The sequence below is a fragment of the Protobothrops mucrosquamatus genome, unplaced genomic scaffold (genome assembly GCF_001527695.2).
Source record: "Protobothrops mucrosquamatus isolate PMUCROS unplaced genomic scaffold, P.Mucros_1.0 scaffold128, whole genome shotgun sequence".
NCBI classification, from domain to species: domain Eukaryota; kingdom Metazoa; phylum Chordata; class Lepidosauria; order Squamata; family Viperidae; genus Protobothrops; species Protobothrops mucrosquamatus.
The window spans coordinates 474,177-480,213 of NW_015386495.1; positions in this window are offsets into that span (position 1 = coordinate 474,177).

Below are 6,037 nucleotides of genomic sequence, written 5' to 3' on the forward strand. Positions count from 1 at the left end.
ATAGGAAACATAAATAGTTGAACTAAATCTACTATATTGTAAGGCTACATTAACAGAATCTTGAAGGCACAAATTCCCACTGTCACTTTCAACTCATTGATCAATTAAGGCGAATCCTTCTTAAGTTTCTTTCTCTGATTGTTAACCACTGGGAGCTCCTGCTCTCTTGTATGATTGTTTCCTAGGCAGCATCTCTTCCCCTTTCTCCCCAAGGTCATCCATACATTACATTACACTACCCGCCCCATTATGTCTGACAGGAGAGGCATGTAGTGGGTCCTGTCTATGAAAGAGTTCCGTCTAATGGGACTGAGGAGACAAGCCTTTTCTGCCATGGCACCCCCATCTGAAACATCATCCTTCCTAAGCGGAAGCTAGTCCCAACCTTTATGGATTTCCAGAAACCCTCAAAATGTGGCTTTTCCCGCAAATCTGGGGATTTTCTGGTAAAGGCAGTTCACACAATATATGTAATATTTTCCCTCTTGTAATCTTGCTTTATCTATTTTTATTGTTTTAATCAGTTTTGTAGAATGCTTTAATTGCTGGTTTTATTGTACACTATTCAGAGTCAATTTGTATAAGATGAGCAGCCATATAAATCTGACAAATAGCATCGTGTGATGTAACATCATAACATAAATGTTTTTATCCAACTCGTAAGAATTTACTTTGAAAAACATCTTTCTATGCTCTTGATTTTTTTTGTTCTACCCATTTATACAGTATATAAAAAGTATCATGCACTTTTACTTTATTACTAAAAGTTGTGCTGCCCTTCTACATGGAGAAAAACAAGGAAATGTCATGTGCTCATTATGACAAGCAGTCAACTATCATGAGCTTAATCTGAATATTGCTGTGTAATTCGTAGGAATGACTGCTAAAAAGCCAATTGTTTGCCAAAGTTTTTACTGAAAGAACTGGATTGTTTTATCTGAAGTTCATTTTTAATGAGATGTAGGCAGCTCATGACCCTTCAGATGCTTCTAAACCAGAAGTCTAAGTGTTGGCTAATGTATAGCTGCTGAAGATGCAGTTACAGAAACAACATCTGAGGACCATGGATTACCTACCTATTTAATGTTTAGAGAGCCTAAATGAATTGATTCACATGGTCTCCTGTAGCACTTTAAAAAATCAAAGTGGGCAGACTTGATTCAGTTTCAGTCCAGTGGAAATGTATTTGTGGCCTGCTTAGCATTCACATCAAAGTGGGATGAATCCATTCGTCTCACTTTTATTTCATTTTTATTCATTGTTAGCTACCCAAGTAACGTATTTCAAATGGGTGGCAATATAATTCAGATGGATGGATGGATGGAAAGAAATAGGTAAATCAATGTGCCAATGAGGATTTCAGTTGAACTTGCCGTGATATAACTCTTCAAAATTCTGCACTGCTGCAATGTTTTGGAAGGGTTTTTTTATTTTTGTAGAATGCTGGATATAATAGTATTGAATTCCTTTCATTACATATAAAAGCATCTAGAACTATTTTAGGTAAAACAAATACATTTCATTATAGAAAGAGGAACAAAGGGGGTCCTTGGTGCTCTCTGAGCTTGGTTATTTTCTTGCAAACATTTCATTATCATGCATTGATAGGATAGTTTAAATAATGAAACATCAGCAAGAAAACAATCAAGCTCAGAGAGCACCAAGGACCCCTCATTTCAACTTTGAGCTACAAATATTATCCTTTATTAGAAAGGGGAATCTTTGAGATACTAGTTAGAATTGTCTTAAACTTGCAAAGTCATTAAATATGTAACTTTGACTCTTCAATTTTTTTAATGATTGAGGAATTTATTCTTCATTTATACTAAAGTGATCTCATATTTTCTATATATTTTTAACTAAAGTCTTAGTCGAAATGTATTTCTTCCAATTTTAATGCTTTTCTTAATTTTGCAATATTTTTTTTGGTCAAAAACAGTATATTTCTCTCCATATTCCCTTAGCTTTGGTCTCATCTCCCTGTTTCCTTTGATACTGAGGTAACAAGCAGCTTGTACTAAGTAAAAATACACACAAATAATGTTGTTAAGCATACAAAAGTAATTGCTGTGGAAGGTAATTGCTGTAGATAGTGCCAACTCAAAGGTATATGGCACTCCTAGGCTGCATTGATTGATAGTTCCACTTCCTGCTAATTCAAAATTTGATTTTGGAATAGCCTTTGTTTTGAGGATTATATCCCTTCCCCTTGAACTTTGCCACCCCAGACTGGTGCCTATTCAGCCAACAGACAGTCATAGCTGTGGATATGTAAGGGCAAATTGTATTTAAATATGTACTGGAAGAGAAGATCTAAGCAATCTTCTTTTCCTCTGAAACTGGTTCTTTGCTTTTGGATGCAAGGTTTTGCATCTTATTTATGCTTGTTTATCCTATGTATATCTCTCACATATTTCTACTACCAACTGCTAACAATATAAAATCAACATAAATAGAATCCTAAAAAAACAGTAAACTACATAACATTTTTATAACAATATCAAAATAATATGTTAGAAATAACAGCAATAAACAGTTTATGAGTGTTATTACCATAAAATTCGATAGTTTGGTTCATCTGGCATAATAAACCACAAATTAGTCAAACATATTTTTGCCTGGCATGTTGGTGAACTTAGGAAATGTATTTAATATATGGTTCATTATTAAGATAAATGTTATGCAAATGTGGTTACTGATAATTCTGCTATGGTTCATGTAGAGTCCATCACAATAATTACAGAACAGAACTTGGCGTTTTACTCTATGACTACTTTTCAGGATTTTGAACAGAAATATCTTCTTCTCCTTCAGTCTTCTCATAGCTGAGCAGTCTTTTTTCCCATTAATTGCTCTTCATAAGATTTAGTTTCCAGTTTGCTGATCTTCCTTATTGTCTTTGTTTGAAATATGTGGTCACAGAATATGGTATAAGGTAGGGGTCTAATTAACAAAAAATAAAGAAGAACTATTATTTCCTCTATTTGGAAACTATTCCAAGCTCCCCCCCCAAGACTAATATGCCATTTATCTAAAGACCAATTTGAATTTTATTTTTGCTCTTAAGGTACTAACTTTTCCAGCCAATATTTTGTCACCTGCAAAGTGTGTTATCTGATCCAAATGTGTTAGATTATAAATCCTTTCATAGTCTGCTAGTATAGCTGATTACACCAAGATTTCCATATCTTTAAGGAAGATCAACATTTTAACAGAATAACAGAGTTGGAAGTGACATTGGAGGTCTTCTAGTCCAACCCTCTGCTCAGTGATTGTCCAATCTCTTCTTAAAAACCTCCAGTATTGGAGCACCCACAACTTCTGGAGGCAAGTTACTCCACTTAATTATTCTAACATTTTAGCTTCCCACAATTTAGACATCATTGTGAAGATGGCTTGATCAGCTGTATTCTTTTTTTAATATTGATTTTTTTAAAGCATTCTTTGCAATTGACCACTGTTTGATAAGTATGCAGCTCATCATGCCAACTTGTGTGCTGCTATCACTGACATACAAGTTCACTAAGTGCATCTTCGGGTTTTCTTTTGGGATCTCGGCTCCTTTCCTTCTCCTGCTTCTCTAGGTACGTAGGTAGGAATAGAGCTTGAACTTACACCACACCATCAGAAACTATATAAAGCATAGTCATAAATAAAATAGAAACAGAAACATAGAAAACTAATCGCAGAAAAAGACCCAGTTGTCCATCGAGTCAGCAATTTGAGGGTTTTTTTTGTTTTCTTTTTAATTTACTATTTTTTCATGATTAACTTATTTTTTATTTTATTATTATTTTTTAGTTTGTTTGTTTTTTAGTTTTTTTGGATGATAGGCATGTGTTTATCCAGAGCATATTTAAATTCAGTTACTGATGATTGACCCATTACTTCCAGTGGAAATTGATTCCAAGCTTCCTCTACTCTTTTTGTGTAAGTGAGAGTAGAGTGAGATATTTCATGATCAACTTAAATTTATTTGATTTTAGTGGAGCTACTCTAATTAAAAGTAATTCTGGTTCCAAATATTTTTTAACAAGCAAAACAAATTGTCAGGATGATATACACAGTGAAAAATGTCTGAAATAATAAATAAAGAGGGATACATAGATTTAATATTTATTTGAATAGATTTAATCTAAATTATTATTCATAATTCTTTTAAATATATATTAAATGTAACGTAGGATATTCAGAGATTTTTAGTGACAGAGGAGTAAGTAAACCAGATGTTAATATCTTGAGGTTGATAAGCAGATTTCTAAATTCAATTTATTGTTCATTATTTCACAGTGGGGGACAGGGTCATAGCTTTAGATGAATCCCCAATGAATTCAACTAGTACACGTGAAGCTTTGGAAATCATATCCTGCAAATGTGCATAGTTTCCATTGGATACTTAAAAAACAAACAAACAAACAAAACTTTGAAGCGCTCCAGCAAGTCTATTATGTTGCTGTAAAATGGTTAGCTTTTCAGTCTTGCAAATTACTAAATTGCTTCAGGAGTTATTAGCAGGTACAGAGAAAAGGCAGTTTAGCTTTCTATTTCCTCCTCAGTATGATTGATTGGAAAAGTGAATCCATGTACAAAATGCACAATAGGGTGCTAATTACAAGTGATTAGCCACTAGTCCAAAATGCTGGCATTCAACTCCTGCTAGCAACCACAGGATTTTCTCTTGGTGACAAAGAGATGGGCAAATAATGTAAAGGAAAACATATTCAGTATAGTCAGCTACATTCTTCATTTGTCTTGAATTATTCTACTTCCCCAAAGCAGTTTGCATTTATTCATTATTGTGGCATATTTATTTCTGTTCCTAAATGCATAAGTTACAAGTGTTCAAAATAAAATTTTAAATGACTTTGGACCAGTTGAATGCACAATTCATTGAGAAACCAGAAATTGTACAATCCTTTTTTCAGCAAACAGTATACAAACTGGATCTTGTATGGAACTATATGTGTATGTGTATATGTAGCTATATATAAATAGATTGCTTATGATGGTCTGTAATTACTTGTTAATAGACTGTATTAAGTGTGCAAGGACCTTATTTATTTAAAGCATTTTGTCCTGCATTTTTTAAATAAAGAAAAATGGTAATTTACAAAGATTAATAATTACACTTTTCCTACTTTCTGTTTTATTACCTAAAAGAAAGAATAGAAAAGGAAAATGATTATAAGAGTGGAAGAAGAACAAACAAACGCAGGCACTACTTACCAAGATTGTATAGTGATTACTTCAAGTAGGGCTAGAGGAAACGTACCTCTTGCAGTTACTTCTGTTCTGGCTGATATCCAAGCAAGAGAAGCAGGAAAAAAAAGTTGCAAGGTGAAAAGACTCTCACACCTCAAAGGGGCATGATTTGTCTCACCTTTAATAATAATGCCAGTATACATAATGAAAATAATAATTAATTGTAATGTCATGCAGGCAGTTCAATAATCAACACTTATTTAAATTGATTATCAACATATAATCAATTTAAATAAGCATAAAAACAGTTGGATAAATCAAATAACAGTACCTATTGACAGTAACATTACATTAAATGACTTTGGGGTATTGGTAATACTGCATTTGAATCACAGCTGGCCTCTTCCAGTGACCTCAGAAGTATATTAAATAGTAGAAGAGAAACAAATACTATAGATCAGGGGTGTCAAATTTGCAACGTCACATGATGTGTTGCGATGTATCACGAGTTTTTTGCCATTGCCGGCAATGGGGCAGGTATGGTTTTGCTATGATGCATCCGGCGCATGGGCCGACAGTTTGAAACCCCTGGTATAGACCCCCACAATTGCTGGAGATCTCTTCCCAATACTATTGATTGTTAATACCAGCTTAGGAAGGAGCAGAACCATTAAAAATAGAGCTGTCATTTCTTAACCTATGGAAGATCTGTGGTTGATGGTGTTGAAAGTCATTGAAAAATCTAAAATGACTAGGGCTTATGCAATCCCCTCATCAATGAGGATGACTAATGCAGTTAATATCCAGATCTGAAATGAAACTTCTGTTTCTTCTA